General features: G+C 36.7%; 1 protein-coding gene across 1 annotated transcript in view; it reads left to right on the top strand.

Moving 5' to 3' along the window:
• The window catches only part of FILIP1L (filamin A interacting protein 1 like), a gene marked incomplete at both ends in the record, with an annotated part of 85005 nt that overhangs the window by 50257 nt on the left and 15908 nt on the right, over positions 1-18840 (top strand). The gene's annotated exons all lie outside the window — the stretch shown is intronic.

The raw sequence follows: 18840 nt of genomic DNA, 5'->3' as shown, positions 1-18840 counted from the left end.
CAGCCTACTCTAAGATAGTATCTTTGCACCTCCAGTTGTCCTTTCTTCTAAAACAGAGTCCCAGCAGAAAGGGTGATTTTGTAGCTGAAGATGAAGTCAACTTAATGTTGCCTCTACCAAGATCACCTGGATGAGCTTTTAATTCAAATAATGCTTGCACAATGCTTTTGAGAAAAACTATACAAAATGTTGGTTCCCCAAAACATAGGAAATAAAATATTATCCTGGTCTATCCATTGGTATATTCATATAATTTTTTTCTGAAACCATGTTAGAAGGGTCAGGATACAGGTACTGCACACTATTAAAGAGATCTGGCAGTTTTGTAATCAAGCATCCAAATCCAAACTTTCTCAGAAATTTACAAGTGGGATCATGTGTACACACAAGTAGCACACTTCTGAGTAAGTCTTTACCCAACCACAGTGCAAAGAGCTGGCTGAAAGTTTCCAACTAAAAAATGAGGGTTTTTTTCCAGGCTACATTCAAGGTAAATATGTGCAAGGAAGCTAAGAGATGTCTGTCTTTTCGATGAAAAGCAAACATTTTAATAGTAATTTATCTTCATATCTACAGACAACATCCCCCAAATAAACTGGCCTATGTTAGAATTATATTCAAGTATACTAAAACACACAAAAAGGAGGCAATAGGACAGCAGCTTAAGCCATACCAAAGTTTACCTAAAGACAAATTCAAATGCTGCAAGTAAGTGTGGATGCACTTACTTTAACAGAGCTGCACAAAATAGTGTAGAATGCCTTTCAATGGTCTCATTAATTTAACCTTTAGTGGGATTTCAACAAGTTCTGTGCCTATTTCAAGTATTTCTTTTTTATGTTCTCAATGTTTATTCAGGGTGTACACTGAAGGACAGGGAACACAAGAGATACATTTTCAGCTCTTCAATCTAAATTCTATTTTGGCTTCCTGCCTCTTTCCTAAATATTAAAACAAAAGACTCATTTCTTTAAGACCTTCTTACTAAAAATAGTTGGTGGGACTGCTTAATTGTGTTAGCTTAAGCACAAACATATGAAAAGGAAAGGGTTTTGTTGGAAAAACATTGAAGAGAAAAAAAAAATAATCAGATTTCATCTGGCCTTCCCATCATCACTTAAGAGAATTGTTTTGTAGTTACATCACCAAGAAATTAAATACTACCCTCTGAGGACCCCAACTCTTTACAGAAAGAAAAAAAAAGAAGGCTCAAAGTTCATATCACCCTCAGAGAAGCACAGCTAAATTCACAGCTTTTGTCATATAAAATAAAAAAAGGCAGAAAAAAAGCTCCCTTAGAAGAGCTAATTACAGGAGATGACCTGGAATTTAATTTTTCCCTTCTCAAATTCTAGGCTGTGAGACTAAGTGGAAAACATGATAACTAATCAGCCAACAACTTCTAACAACTTTACTATCAATAATAGAAAGGAACTGCCCTAACCCAAACCTTCCGCACATTCTTCTTGGCCATGAACTAGCAGACAAATGAAATATTTCACACAGCCCTGAGCGTCAGCTGGAGCCAGAACACATTAATGAGCTTTTTAAGTTCTGGCTATCACTAAAGTACACCAGTCAGACCCGACAAGTCTGCACAACACGGAGCGCCTTATATGGCTAGGCAATGACGTAATGCTCCATAGGCTTGGGGCATGCAAAGAGCCTATCTCTCATTGTTTAGTGGGACTGCTGGAATGCTCACAGCTCTGATGCTACAGCTCAACGCCTCGCTCACACCATGGAGCAATAGCTGACCCAGGATTTCTATAGTCCAGGAGTGCAAGGTAAGGGAGAGGGTGGGAAGCAAACTTCTTCTGGCAAGCACTGACGCTTCTTGCTTTTTCCTATCGAGATACTTCCTCTTTTAAAAAGTCACTTCCAAAAAAAGGGGTGAGGACTGAGAAAGAATGAAATACCCCCAAAACAGCACCAAGAGATCTAGAAGATATCTGGTTACTCGGAAGTAGGATGACTATTTCAATCGGTAAAGCTGTATTTTAAACAATTCCTACAGAGCCAAAGGATGAGGAATTAGTGTTAAAGGAGGACGTAGTTATGAATTACACACACTTTCCAAATGGCTGGATAAAATCATGACTGCATTTAAAGCTGTGGAAAGAGTCCAACAGTATTGTAATATATTAGGTAGAGCTACTGCCTCTTTTTATGCTGCATTTATATGCATATGCTATATATTAGTAGACATGTACGCACAGATGTCTCTAAGTATTTACTATACTTTTGAACAACTCTGACTACAGAGGATGTATAAATTGCACAAACATTACTCTGCAATAAGATTATGTTATATTTGAAAGAAACAATCTTAACTAGTTTGATTACTAACAAACTTCAGTTCCTACACACTGCTTCCCTCTTCTGTGTCTTGTGTGCAAGTGTCAAATCACAAGAGGACAGAACTGTCAGATTTTGAGAAAAAAAAAACCAAAACTTTAAATCCTTGTCATCAAACAAACGATGAGGCTTTCAAAATCAGAAAACCCACTGGTCTCCTTGAGGCTTATTCTACAAGGTGTTGAACAGTATCGCAGTTACTGTAATACAGAGAAGAGAAAACAGCTTTGATGAGGCACTAACCAACTTGAAAGATTAGACCTTAGTGTGCTTATAATTCACATCTGTGTAGTACACAAAATTACATCGTGTCGTACACAAAATCCTCTCTGCTGATTAAGGACCAAACCCTGTCAAATCCCCATTTATAGGAACAACTGCAATTAAGTCAATTGTACTGTCCTACTTACAAATTCAAATTACTAAGCACTCCTCTCCAGTCTTACGTGCAACCAAAAATGTTAGAAAAGAGAGACTCCTTAAGACCTTTAAATTCAAATTCTTCTTAAAAGTAAACCATGGTTTTGTCATAGGTTTTCTTTTTCCTTAATGCAAAATTAAATCAGCATTAAATGTTAGGACACCAGAAAGAGTTTTTATTTTGTTTTCCTTCATTTGATGTTTTAAATCCCGCAAAATCCTTGTTCAGGTATATATTTAGGAAAAATCAAAGCTGATACAATCACATGCACTGCTGTACTAGCAAGCATATATGGATTTAGAGAGTCGGTCAAAATAAGTGTGAACATTTTCATTACTTTTTTTTTTAAACAAGAAAATATTATGTAGTTATTTTCCACATACTTCTAAAAATGTAAATATATAGAGACACATTTACTTTTAAAGATAATTCAGGTATTTCTGTATTATTAACCTTGGCATTTAGGTAAAGGTCACATCCATGTTTCCAAGATAATAATTGCTGTTGCAAGCAAAGTTTACACCCCTGTTGATGTCTTGAGTCTGCCTAGCTACAAAATCAGGGAAGAGGGCACAGAATATTACATAGAGAACAAAAAGAATTCCAGCAACCAGCACTAATTTAAGTTTACTGTAGAAAACCAAAACCTCAGATCAGTATCCTAAGTCCCTTACTATGTCTTTTCTCACTCTTCTGTCATATCTGAAGACTTGCAATCTATGTCCTAGCATACTTAGATTTCTTCACTGATAAATTATTACTTTGGTTTCTACATATCCTATATCCAGTGGATTTAATGCTTAATAAATAGTCAAGTTATAAAGTGTAAGTTAGCTACATAATGAAAACATAGGTTATGAACTAAAGTTAAGTAACATACTTTAAAGAATGTGTCTGAGTAGAAAGGATTAGCTGAAGCCAAAGGACTACAATAAAATAAAAAAAAAAAACATACAAATGCAACACATGCAATAAACATCAACACTTGATAAAGGCAGTAACTAGAAAAAGAAAAAAGCCTACACATAGATAAGAAACTATTTTGGCTCCTCTAAATCCAACAGAGAAGGAGGGTAACATTAACTACTGCTTTAGCAATTTCCACAGGACCATCTGTGCTGTGAATGCTGCTAGCCTAATACGAAACATAACATCTGTCAAAAGCCATAAGAACTCTATTTGCCACAGTTCGTCCTTCTTAGATCAAAAGGGAAAATATTCTTCACTTAATACCTACAGAACCAATTTTGCTCTCATTTATACTAACTGGTAAAAGAAGTCCACAATAATGAAACTGAACTATAATGTCTCACTGTTGTTGTATACCATCACCCCACCCTAGTATTACACTCTGTTATCAGATTTCTTAATACATATTGAGAGTATCTAATTTCAAGCAATTAAAACATTACCTTGAATCACTTAACAGTAAAAGGAGGCAGCAAAGGAAAAGAATTATCACATAATTCAGTCTTCAACAACTGTATTTCTTCACTTAAATTTCTTTTTTTTAGTAATTTTTAACAATATCCAATGTAAAGAGAAAGCATTTTTAAGAGCAAGTATATCCTCCAGAAATGAAAGTCAACTTCCTATCAAACTGCACTGACTCTCTGTTCCTTCCCCGCCATTTCCCTTCCCTCCACTGACAAACGTCATGTACTGCTGACAGCAGAATTTTTAGAGATTTGATTCAGAAGAACAAGGGATATAACTCACACTTATCTTCCTTGTCAATACTAGTAAAATCAAGTATTATTTACCTAATACTGTGATGAATTACCATGCTTGCCATTGTCATAGGATAAAAAAAATCAGCCTGTTTTAAATCCCAGTTTCCCCTCTGTGGCAGTTCTTCAAAGACTGGTACATTTCCTCAGGAAAAATTCTTTACCAGGTATAGTTCGGCATGGGCAAGCGAGCAGCCATTGCTCCTCTAGACCTCTCCTGCAAACAGCTTCTCATAAATCCTGGGTGTGGTACTACCTTAATACAGTTCATTAAAGAAGCAATTCAAATATCTAAGTCAGAGAATCCTAAAGAGTTTACAGCATAGGAAGACCTACCTTTAAAAAGTGTCCTATAAATTTTAGTTCTGACTCATTAATAGTTCCCCTTAATACTTTAGTCTGCCATCAAGTTGAACTTAGAAAGTATGCCTCAGCAATAAAAATAAATAATTTTCAATTGCTTAGGTTTGCATTTCTTGGATTGAATGGTTCTGCCATGGCATTCTTGAGGTTCGTGTTGAACTTTTTTGAAGTGGGTGAAAGCTTGGTTAGTTCAGCCATTCACTAAACTCTATTATACTCAGCTCCAAGACGTAAGAGGCATTGCTGAAAAATTCTAAATATAGTGCCCAGTCTTTTGATTTAAGTGAAGTAATGAACATGTTAAGTCTTAACACCTCTCAGTATGTTATGCTGATTTTGAGGTTTCCTGTGTTTTCTATCAGTGAGAGAGAAATCACTTTGATTGAATGTCCATGTGTTGTTTCTGGAAGGTCAGTAACAGCATTCAGGCTGATGGACCAATGGAGCACACTCAGGCATTCGCAGCTCACTTTCCTCCACTGTTCACAAATTCAGGGAAAACATATTTGAAGGTTTTCTGTGGCAGTCTGTAGCTTGCAGTTAAAAACAGTACAGAAACAGCCCCTCCCAATGCACTGCCTTCACACCAGAACAACAGAACTGAGGTGACAGTAAAGAGGTGGATGCTCATGCAATACATGAATGCTAGCTGAGTAAACACCCAGCAACATCATTGTATAACCCTCCTTTAATAACAAAATTGAAAGCTTGGGGGTGAAAGTTCAAGCCAACCTTGCTAGACAACATTTCAACACAAAGTCCTATAACCTTGGTCATTCAAGTTGATAAACACACGTACTTTCTGCCTGATGCAGAAGTCACCCTTTCTGCTACAGCTCATCATGCATATCACAATGACGTAACCTAACTGCTTGACTTCAGCCTTGAGCTGGGCAGGGGGACCTACGGACGACCACCAGAGTGGCTACTGAGGTAAATAAGCAGAACTTGAACCATTTTGCTTCACACTGCATGCTCATAGAAGCTGAGCAACCAGAGCCCAAAACCACCTAACTGCTCATGCTCAAGCTTCAATAAACCTTCACAGTTGTACAGATAGGGTACACAAAGCTCCAGTGAACATAACTGAAAACGTGGATGGAAAAAACAAAATACTTCTGACAAGAAAAACACTCACCTTGCATACATTTCAGGTAAATAAAACAACTCATCAACCAGATTTCATTGCCCTATATAGGTTTTCAAAAGGTTGGGAAGGAATACAGCAATCACACTTTAAAGAAATGATGGGTTAAAGTTCTTAAAAGATATGCCTTAAATCTAATATTCAAAGCAATTTCTTTCAAATTCATTACAGAGAGTGGATTTAAAACTTTGCTTTTTTTTATTGGAGACACAAAGCTTACCTAGTGTTCGCATTGCAACTACTGCAATAAGAGAGTAATAGAAAGAGAAAAGGTGTTTAAAACTGAAATGAAGCAGCACGTTGCAACTACCATGAAAAATACACACAAGGTTGGCTGTTTAAAAATGGAAAGTAACGCACTTATAAAACTCGCATTTTAATTACATATTGGATTTTAGCACATGGACAAAACCATATTAGAGAAAGTATAAGCTCACTGAATTCCATCAGATTTTTATGGATTTAATCAATATTCTGGTAAAATGTGCATAACTTTCAGTCACTAAGTCAAATTATGAAAATTAGAAAAATTTATCACCATTACTTGGCTTACCCCAAGCAGGACTGTATTCTACTTGGCTACAGAGATGTTTCAGAAGCCACCTAATAAATGCCAAATTTGGTTTTGTTTTCAACTTCAAAACATTCCCACCAGTCACACACAGCCTCAGCAGAGCCATTCTGTTTCAGATCCCTACATAGAAAAAAGGCAAGTGAATTAACTATACCAGTCTAATTGCTTTTTTAAATTGAACCTCAAGCTGTAACTCCTCCACCTTTGGGGCAGCCAATCCATGACCAAAACATCTGAAATCCAGTGCTGAACATAGTAAGCTGGATGTAGGTAGGTGGGGGAAAAACATTACATCTGTTAATGCTCAAAGCTGAAACAATCTCTTCACTTGCAAAATAGTGCCATATACTCATTCATGTAAAGAGAAAAGTCTTTTCACTAGCAGACCATGTCATTCCTAAATTAAATACTGAATTGGCTTCAACAAAAAGGCCACCACGAACCTTGGCAGGCTTAAGACTTCTCCCAAAACATGTGTTTCTAAAAACATAGCTAATACACATATATGGGTATGTGCATTTGCTTGCATACACGTAAGCAGAGCAGGGAGATAAAAAGCCTCTGAAGCAAAGTCAGCAAGCACAGCTTCAATATAAGTCAATTCAAGCTAGACAAAAGAGACTGCCTGTAAGAGGAATGAAAGGATGACACCAACCCCTGGAGGCTTGTGCTTGGAGGTGCATACATTGATTCCCTTTTGGGAAAGCAGCAGACAACAGCTGACAAGAACCTTTAAGCTTACATATTTTGCTAACACTCTATAAAGGAGGAGGGAAGAAAAAGTAACAATGGTATACAAAGGAGCAGCCGCTTTGGAGAGTGTCTGCTTGCCCTCGCTTTGTTCCCATCCTCTGCCTAAAGCTCTAGATGCCATCTTTGAACATAGGAAAATTCTCCTACTTCAATCAGGATTAACTGCGTGGGGGGAATCAGAATTTGCCAAGGTAACCTTTTATAACCCACAAATTACCTTCTCATATATCTAGGCTAATGCAGTTAACCAAACAAACTGGCAAGCTCTGTCTAGAGATAATTGTGTCTTTTTATTTTCAGCATTTGAAATCACATTATAAATTAATGATAAAAGCTAAAATGTATTACATCAGAAACATACTGTACATGAAGGCATGCTACAGCTCCTTCATTTTCAGTGACATCTGAAAATAGAAAAATATAACCTAAACGTCACAGACCATCAGCCAAGAGGCAAGAAAAGAGATCAAATAAGGCAGGTAGTCAAATATCCTTCAGTCACATAACAATACTGAGTTATAAATCAATTTGGGGTACTGTAACGAGGCAGAAAACTTTTGACTGAATTAACAGTTGTTTGAAGAACAGGGAACACTTGGAGTCTAGAAGTCTTCATATGAAGGGGCAAGGGAAGCATACATGAATATGATGCTCCCCTTTCCTAAAAAAACCTTTTTCTCTATGACAGTTTTTAAAAGGCAGAGCAAGTAAACTGGAAAACAACTAAAGATGGGAAAATAAGTATCTCTCTTGGCTTTAGAAAGACTGTTCAGACCAATTTTTAAAAGCTTTTAAGAAACCATTGGTCACAGAATAGCTAGAACTAGTTAAATCCATTTTTTTGAATGGTAACAATTCAGGGGATTTTCCTGAGACATTTATTTTCCAAACCAAGCAACAGCTGCTGAACTCACACGCAAGTAGCTCATTCTAGATACCAACTCCTACTGGCACGTTGAGTGGACATATGACTAAAGGACCCAATTTTCTTTTATGCTTAAGCAGGGCATTTGATCTTTAATGCAGTAAACTACCAAGGCTGCAGAAGAACAGAAAAATCTTACTTTAACACATCATAATTGACACATCTGAGTAAAAGATGTTCTTTAGATAATTCATCACAGATAATTCATCACAGGTGAAGTGGGTACTTAAAATGCTATCTAAATATGTAAATTAAATTATGAAGTAGACATTGGTTAGAACTATAACCATTAAAAAATTTCTCAGACTATCATCCTTAGCTCTCCACTGGATCTTCCTATCGTGTAGTCTAAAACAATGTGTTGGTCCTCTCTAAAGATCAGTTTGTAGAACTTATGTTGACCATGTAAACTTAAATCCCGAGGAAGAACGCTGATGCTAACAATTAATGTGCTTTAAACAAACATGCATTTACTTTGCACCTTTACGAGATTCACCAAGACCTCCCAGGCCAGTGTGGCCTGAGGTCCTATCAAGACAACAGAAAATCCAACTTCCAAACATCCCATAACTCAAATCCCAACACATTCAGATATAGGAGACATACAAGAAGGACATTTAACAGGATTTTATTAGGACTTATAACAAGAAGGTGAATTATCTCTCAACTAGCAAAGTCCCTGGAACTACAAAGCTTCAGTACCCAGAACTGTACCCAGAAGCAATTTGTAATCTATCAGAAATAGGTTTTATACAATTTCTGAAGGTCACATACTGCAAAACAGGAAGTTAGCAGCATTCTGCATCACTTGTAGCTTCAAAGCCATCCTTACCTAGTTAATTAACCATTCTGCAATGCATTACTACAACCTTTTTCACCTGTGTCCTCCAAGATGAAGTGCAGGACAACTCCACCTCAGAGATAACAGACACCCTCACATTGTCAGGTCTCCAGGAAGAAGATGCATATTCAGCTTCAAAGGGAAATCTCTGTTTGACATATGTGTTATCACTGCTCTTACGCTCCCAGTCTTGGCTACTAGAAGAAGTTGCAATTGTAAAGGCAAACCCGATTGAAGCCTTTTGCCTATTTGGAAATCCTCAACTACATTACTTCAAGAAACCCTGCAACAAGGAAAATTTAAGTATTTTAAGCTAAATGTGCAGTAACAATTAAGGTTCATGTTTTCTGCCCAAAAAAGGAATGGGGTGCCACCTAGGCCCAGTCTTCAAACACTCAGAGTTTATTATACACGAAGCTACTTCAGGAAGTAAGAACACCAGGAAAGGAGCTCACTTTTGCTTAAGATCTATGTATATAGTTACGATTTTATGGGTATGAACAGGACCCTAAAGAAGTCATGGAATTTATCCTCCTGCACAGTACTGACACCACCTGCATCATTCCTGAGGAATGTTTGTCTAATTGTTTTTAACTAGCCCCATTCCTCCAAATGATGGCAAACTCACAGCCTTCCCAGACAGTCCCGTTCAGTACTAAAATACTTTATTCAATTTTCAATGTTTAATCTATGTGGTTCTAATCAGTTTCCACACATAGATTCTTGTCACGTGCATTGAGCATATTAAGAACATATTAAGTCTGCAGCCAACCTTCATCTGTCTAAAAAACAAGTGGCCACTGTATAAGTGAGCAGCTTATCCAGGAGTGGCAGCAATGAGGATGCCTTCAGTTCAACAGAGGAAGTATGTATGGCAGTATGGAAAGTTCTAAATTCTACCACTGCTGATGACTAATAATATACAAATAAGGCCATAGTTAGTGTAAGAGATGGGCACAGTGCCTATTCTGCCCATTGATAAAAATGTGGCTGCAGACATTTATTTGTATATAAAATGTGTGTTAAGATGGTTTTAGAGAACATCCAGTTCCTGTAAATGTTATGGGAAAATGACGTTTACAACTAAACAGTCTCCTCTGTGTAACATGAGGTGTTATTGTTGGCTTAGTGCATTTTCTGTCATACCAAAAATATTAATTAATGAAGTTTAAAAAAGGTTGTATGAATCGGATCCTTGCACAATTATGCCAGCTCTAGTCAAGACAGCAGCACTAGCACTGCTCCAGGTGAATCACACACCAGAAAAGCACCTATTTTCCCACATGACCCCCAAAATAAGTATCCATAAAAGAGGCCCACCTTGAACCTACACACTATGATGTTATATATAGAAAAAAAAAAAAAAAAAAACAAACAAACAAAAAAAAAACAAACAAAAAACCACCACACCCCACAATCAAAATATAGACAGTATTTATCTATTGAAATTGCTCACAGAAAACTTAAGATTGTTTTCTTAATCTGTAGCAAGTACCTTTAAACTGAAAAGTGTAAAAAATGACTTGTGGGTTACAAACATACACGGAGTTGAAGTCACTAACTCATTCTGGAAATCAGAACTTCTGCAAACTCCTTACTCACTTGAAGGACGCAGATTAAATAGCCAAGACAAAAACTGAGCTCTCCAAGTATTACACTTCCACTGACAGTAAACAGCATGGCAGTAATAACTAAGTAGTATTTGCCTCCCACAAACTACACACACACGACTGGAGTACTGACTGGTACTGGCAGCCTGAATTTCCAGAGCTTGGGCAAGCTGCAATCCCTTGTTGGTGCCTAATCTTCCTATGGGGAATGGAGGGGAAACCATCTAAAAGAGTGTTTTCAAGAGCTGAATTAAATCCTACTACAATTTTTCAGTTGCTACAACCTAGCAACAGACTACAATGGTAGCAGTTACTGACACTGACACTCCAAACAGACAATACAAACACATCACCTGCCCACTGCGTGGGGGAGGGGATTAGTGGAAAATCATTGTCCTGTTTATCTCGGTAGTATTAAGTGTTTTATAACACTGGTGATTTTAAAACACCTCAGTAACTGGTCAAGCAATAATGTTCTAACACAAAAGCTTGAACTATACATTTAAAACAAAACTCAGATTCATAAAGACACAGGATCTCTCCCATCAATTTAACTTGTTATCATGCAGTATCAAGTATCAACCTGTCAAATGCAATCACTTCAATGACACTACCATTTAAAAATAACAAATTATAAAAAGCAGTAGTTGTCTTGGGTTATTGCGTGTAGTTACTGTATTAAATCCTCTTTAGCTTAATACTCATTCTAAAAAGAATCTGTTACAGTAAGTCAACACTGCTTTTCCATTTTAATAAATCTGAAGTTCACGCACAAAATTCTACTTGTTAAAGATGAAGAAAAGACAAAAGTGGGACCTGGATTTGTAACTGAGAAGTTTTGCCTCACTCTTGTTGCTTTGACCCCTATACCACATCTCTTGTGGTTCATCTTTCCATTTCCTTCTGAAAGCTTTCCATCTGCTAAACTATAATTTCCTGGCTGACGTAAATTTGAAGAGTTCCAAATTCTAGTGTTGCATCTGAAATTACTTGTTTTATTTCCAACTTCACAGGCAATGTGGAGAGAGGGTGAGAGAGACAGAGGAAACAGGGGGGATGAATACGAATTATGGTAATACGAAAAAAAACCAAACTAGTAATAAAACCCAAGTCATATTCCCATGGGCCGGTTAAATTATCAATGAGTTTAGATTCAAACAGAAGAGGATTAACAGTCACGCTACATGTACAGTTTTACTCCATTGAAATCAACAGTAATAGATACTGACTTCAAAGAATACCTGAAACAGCTGTTAAATCTAGGAAGAGGGAAGAAGAAAGAAGAGTGCATCTCAAAGCCAGTTACACATTGGAGTCCAGCTCATAGTTCATTGTCATGTTTCTAGCAGCTGAACTCTGGAACCTAGAGTTTTTATGGCTAATTTCAAGCAATGCTCATTAATAATTGCAGTCTTCTCAGGTCAGCATTCATTTATAATTGTTTTTCAGGATACACAGTCAAGAAAAAAAAACTAAAACAAAGTAAAAACCTGCCAACAATTTAATACGATAGCAACTTCTTCATTCTCCCCTAAAAACCCTGCACCTTCCTATTATAATCTCAGACACTAAGGGCGGCTACCATTACAAGACTAGTAACGAATGGATAGAATAACTATCACCTTGCACATTCAGTTACTGCCACAGAAAGCATTCATATTTTTTACACAAGACTGATAAGTAATTTCCAAGAACATCAGGACACGGAAAGAATATAGAATCATAGAAAGGTTGGGGTTGGAAAGGACCTTAAAATCATCTAGTTCCAACCCCCTCCCATGGCCAGGGCCTCACACTAGACCATGTCAGCCCAGGCCTTGTCCAACCTGATCAATATAATATAATTCAAGTCTGAATTTTATATTCTTAAACTGAGGTTTCATGGTAAAAGAATACTGAATTCTAGTACTGAACTAAAATTAGAGCAACTCTAGGTGAATATTAATCCAGTCTTAGATATTATATCAACCAAAATAAATTTGTTAAAAATTTCTCATGCCATTTACTGTCACCAAATCTACACAGGATTTTAAAACATTTATGACTGCCAATATCCATCCCTATATTGCCAGGAAGAATTTACAGCAGGTTAGTAGTTGTGAAATCATGGTCACAAACAACATTACTGCTCCAGATTAATTAATTTTTAAAAGACTGTATTATCTGAATATGTTTACTAAGCATCACAGCTAAAAACACCTGGTTATCCATTTGAAATTTTGCCCGTTAACCCAGAACTGGCAACACCACTCATCATCTATGACTTCTATTAAGACTTGTAAAGCAAGTCAGCATTTTAAGCATCAGACAAAACAATAATTATTCTTTGGTAGCCTGCAGAGTAATAAGCAGAACTCACATCCCCCTCCATGTAAGTTCTCATTTTATAGAACAAATTTCCTTATCAGGAAATTCCCTGACACACAGTCTCTTGCAGTTGAGACACCCTTTGTGGAGGTCCACATCCTAGTATAAACTAATGAATTAAAATATATATATATGCAAAAATACACTGGAAAATGCATTTTAAAGTGTTTGCATTCTGTTGGGAAGTGCTGACTGATTCAGATAAAGACAACAGATTACACAACAGCTATGGTATGCTGTTGCTGCTGTAATTTCAAAGGCTTTGGACTTTCTTTGTGACAAGGGGAAAAAAAAAAAAGCATTAATAAAGATAAGAGAGACCCATAAAAGTAGCTATAACATATGTCTTCATAAAAACTACACATCTACAAGTAGAATTGTAGGCAACGGAAAAATGAAAAAGAATAAAATGCACAGCGACCCCAAGAAACCCATTTTAACAAACCCAAATTTTATTGCAATAAACTGTGGAAGGTACAGACAGACTGGCTGTCTTCCAAAACCAAATATTTAACTGCATTGCTGTCAAAAATTACAACTGTTTACAGGATTCATCAGAAATGATGAAGCATGTTTCTTCTCTTATTAAAGGCCAGGCCATGGCTTATTGCTAACTGGGAAGAATGCCTCCGAGGAAGAAGCATGACTTCATCTACATTTAAAAGCTTTCAGGTGAAGTGTTTTTATTTGCATTGCACAGGGGGAAATTCAAGTACATGTTCAAAACTTTTAGAAGCAAGTCTCTCTCACGTTACAACCTGTAGAACCTCTAGTAAGCTACATCTTTTACCTGGAAAAGGGTGAAGAGCACAAGCTAGATAAAAATACGTATCTTTATGATTAAAAAAAAGAAATAACCAACAAACAAACCAACACCACATTCACAATCTCCATCATTTCTGCAGAATAATCTGATAAAAATAAAGATATTGATAAGTTGCATATTAAAATCTCCTCAATACTTCAGTGAAAGGAATGTTTAAAGTACAGCTTTACAAACCAACACCTATTTCACTTGCATCAACAGCCTTCTCTAAAGCCATCAATACAAGATTGCTTAAAGAAAAAAAAAATAAAGTATTGGGTTTATCCTTATTATTCTAAGAATAAGGATTCATTCTAGAACAAACTCAAAGCATTATAAAATAAGGGTCTCATGCTTTCTTGGGTTTCCCTGATACTCAGAAGGAAAAGCCATCCCCTTAGATTGCTCTAAAAACATAAACAGCATTGATGTAATACAGGTCCCCCCAAAACAACAGAAAACTCCAGTTAAAGACAAAATGATCGCATGACACCAAGACAATGAACTGTTTTGGGAGTCCCCATATCTTATACAGAACACACTGTCATTATGTTGCTAAGTATAATGCAGTGTAGCCAAAGCTATATACACTTGGGGGGGGGGAGGGGGGCAGGGAAACAAGACAAAACCCAAAAGAACAAAGGAAAAAACAAAACTACTGTAAAGCAAGAAAGTACAGTTGAATGCACGAGATTAACACCAAGAAGCTATCATACCCATACTAAGGAAAGTGATGACGATGAGCAGAGAAGGGCTGACCAATACAGTGTCGTTAAAGAAATAAAAAGGCAGACAACTGGTATTGCAAACCATCATGGCAGTAAGCCACTAAAAAAGCAGTAATTTGTAACAGAAATTCTGAAGAAAAAGTAGTAGGACACTACTTTTGTATTATGCGTAACTACCTAACATTCATATTCATAAAAACATGAATGTTAGGTTTGAGACCTCACTTGGAAGTATTGTGTGCAGTTCTGGTGTCCTCAACATAAAAAGGACATGGAACTGTTGGAACAAGTCCAGAGGAGGGCCACGAGGATGATCAGGGGACTGGAGCACCTCCCATATGAAGAGAGGCTGAGAAAGTTGTGTCTGCTCAGCCTGGAGAAGAGAAGGCTGCATGGAGACCTCATAGCAGCCTTCCAGTATCTGAAGGGGGCCTATAAGCATGCTGGGGAGGGACTCTTCATTAGGGACTGTAATGACAGGACAAGGGGTAACAGGTTCAAAATTAAACAGGGGAAGTTTAGATTGGATATAAGGAGGAAATTCTTTACTGTTAGGGTGGTGAGGCACTGGAATAGGTTGCCCAGGGAAGTTGTGAATCCTCCACCCCGGTGGTGTTCAAGGCCAGGTTGAACAGAGACTTGGGTGGCATGGTTTAGTGTTAGGTGTCCCTGCCCATAGCAAGGGGTTTGGAACTAGATGATCTTAAGGTCCTTTCCAACCCTAACTATTCTGTGATTTTATGAAAACAATTCCCAATGCCTGGTTTTGCTGGCCTGGATTCAGAAAGAGTTCTTGAATTCCTTTGAAGTCAACTACTTGGAATTACCTGTGAAAGCTTTGACTAAATGATATACCTATCTTTGTCTAATATGAAATTACATGATCATGAAATTCAACTGAAAACAAAAACAATAAAAATATTTTATTAGATATTGGAGTGCCTGTTCCATTTTTTTTTTAAGCCAACATTTTTGACCTTTGCATATTTTTGGCAAAATTGGTCTCTCAAATACTCTGGATATTCTTCTTCAGAAAGAGAGCATTTTGGATTACTATCATTTCAGAAGGAGAGCATTTGGAAGTTAACAAAAAGTATTTTTATCTGTCACAGAAGTATGTAAAATGTCACAAAATGCTACAGTTAACAGCACTTTTTCAATTAAACATGTGATTTGCCTTAATTCAAATGATATACGAAATCAAGCCCTGACTTGCACAACTCAGGTTCCCCTAAAACAGCTGACCAAAACCAGTCGATGAATTAAAAAAGAACAAAGGCCCACACCACAGAAATCCCCAAACATTTTAGGGTCCTTTTCCATTCCTAAGTGCATATGTACAGACACACTTGCATGACCTACTGAACCATGAAACAGAAATTCAACAGCCAAAGAAAAATTCTTCTGCAAATATTAATGGACTCCAGTTGACTTCTTACAATATCAATCTCAACTCTGTTCAAGAAATCAATATCTATTCAGCACTCTTGAGGGCATTTTCTGTATAGGAATACATGAATAAGCATACAGTTATCAAAACAAGTGCAAAAATTTCACTACACAATATACTAAAAAAAAAAGTAAAAAAATAATTAATACATCACTTTTTTCATTTTAGAAGCACATTAAAATCCTTTAACTCACAGCTTCTTCACTATGCTCCATAACTTGACTTCAGTGGAGTGATATTATATATGTTTTTTTTTTTAAAGAGACAGATCTCTAGAAATATGTGCTTGCACTTCTGTTTCAATCCTAAAACTGTATTTTTTCTTTTGATTGAAGGAAACATTTTCAAGCACCCTAAAATCTTTTCGCATGACCAAACAAACAGAATCTCTTGAAAATCCTTCTCAGTTTATACAATGAAACAGGACAGATAACAGGAATTTAGGCACTTACATTTGAATAACCCTTACAACACAGACTTGATCAGAAATTGGGTTAAACTACCTCAATCAATCACACAGGTTGGGCTGGAACCTCAAGTGCTTTGCTGAAGCAAGTCTTAAGCATTAGAGATAACTTGAGAAATGAAATTATAGAAGAGAAGATAGAAAAAAATATTGTACATACACTGATGCTCACTGGAAGGGCTGTTGGGATTATTCACTCAAACATTTGTCAACTTCATTATTTATGCACAATTATCTTATTTGCATCATAAAAAACAATATACAGCAACTCAATGATGAAGTTTACAATTGTTGTTTACTATTTGGTCTAAGAGTTTTCTTTCTAAAGCAACTTAAGGGACACCAGTCACTGGAGCATTACAGTTTCATTTGGCCAGAGAGACATCATCTAATTAACATGGAAGTGTTAGGTAAAATACTGATTAATTTAGGTATTAAAATACTCAGTTAAGTTTGTGTTACAAAATTAAATTATAGTGAAGCAAGCTAAACCAAATCAAATGCTAATAAGCCCAAGTCTATTTTAACAGTATTAATACGTCTTGGCTTCATGCACACAAAAAATCTGAGTTCATTCCAAATGAAATTGTTAGTTATGTTTCTGTTATAGTTTTATATCTATGGCAACAGTAAATCATCAACTGAACTTCACTACTCAAGTATTTAGAGACAAGGGTGGGGAGGGAAGAGAGATTTTTATACTAAAAAGAACTCAAACTGAAAGTAGCCCTGAAAAGCAGACAAAAATTTATGTGCCAAAAACACAGTAAAAAGCAGCCTTTGAAGACAGTGCAGTCTTCTCCCCAATTATTGTTCTGTCAACCAGCAGCATTTCTTCAAGCTCATTTCGCAAACTTCTCCTTCTCCACTTCTATTATTTCACATCTGTTTTCTCCATTATGTTAACTGACTGTTGTAAAGAATGTGGGGCTGCTTTAAGTCTTTGATATCAACTCTGTTTACTACTACTTCCCATTCTATCAATTTTTCATATAAAGCATTTTATAAAAAGTGGGAAAGGTAAAGATAATGTAAGAAATTTTGTAGTCGTAGACTTATATACAACACCATCATTAAATCAGACAAGTCTGATGGGCAGTTGTATAATGTATAATGGCAGGGACTTCCTCTCTCCATGCAAGACAAGTACAATGCTGCCAACGGGTATGCTGCTGAGGCAGCCTCTTAAATGCCCAGAAATACGTGCCTCCAGTCAGTCAACAGCTAATGAAGAGCTGTGCAAAGGAGGCCGCTATCTAAGCTCTCCCTGAAGTAAAAGGATGGCTGTAATAGGAACTTATCAGTGGGAAGCTGCAAAGATGCACCAGTTGGACAAAGGCATCACAACAGTGACCAGAGACAAATGTGGAACAGGAATTGTATGTTCAAGCAGCAACTGATAGAGAGTCATCGTATTTCAGGAGGAAAAAAAACCCTCAAAAAAATAATAAAAAAAAAAAATATAGGCAGGGGGTCCTCAGCTAATGAGCACTGAAGCAGTTATTTTGTGCAAGTAGAGTCCTGAGATGCAAGAGTTCCCTCATGTGATCTACATACAACAGGATACATATGTACAACAGTGAAACATAAAAATTCTAATACTTCATTACTTCAATCTAGGCTTTTCAGACGTGTCTTTAATACCAGAATATACATTTAGGTGGGCATAATCTAATTGAAAGGAGGCAAATGTACTTGCCAAACCTAATCATAATTCAGACCAACTCCACAAGCACCTCCCTGAGAAAGAAAAGGCTATAAAAAAACCTAATAATTTGAGGTATTAATTTGTTAATACCTAAGTATGTTGCATATACCTTAAGTATGTTGCATCTTGGGTAAGACTGAGTACTAATATAAAGTTGTATAACTAATTTTGAAAAACCATTACGAAAACCTTCAAGCATCATGTACAAGCAGGGCTGCACCCATGTGCATCTGCAAGTTTTGGATACAAGACTGAATTCAAGCCTAACAGACAGCAAGACATGTGGGTTTTCTCAAGTTCAAAAGGCACAACCTGAATACCTGTTTATTTGCTGAGTGCATTTGTGTGTGTGTGTGTGTATGTGTGTGTGATACAAGGCCACAAGACTTGCATTTCTACTGAGAACTGACTTACCTGCAGTTTTGCTCTGATGTGCTGCTTAGAAATTGATACCAGGCAGCCTGACTAACTGCTTGGTGTGGCTACATTTCCTTCACATACTTTAACATCCATAAGGTTTAATCATAAAACAACAGGATGGTTTATAAGCAATTTGAAGTTATTAGGAGGTTTATGATGCTGTAAATTATACCT

Source organism: Psittacula echo, assembly GCF_963264785.1.
Source record: "Psittacula echo genome assembly, chromosome: 3".
Classification (NCBI taxonomy): domain Eukaryota; kingdom Metazoa; phylum Chordata; class Aves; order Psittaciformes; family Psittacidae; genus Psittacula; species Psittacula echo.
This window is presented reverse-complemented; position numbering and strand designations above follow the sequence as displayed.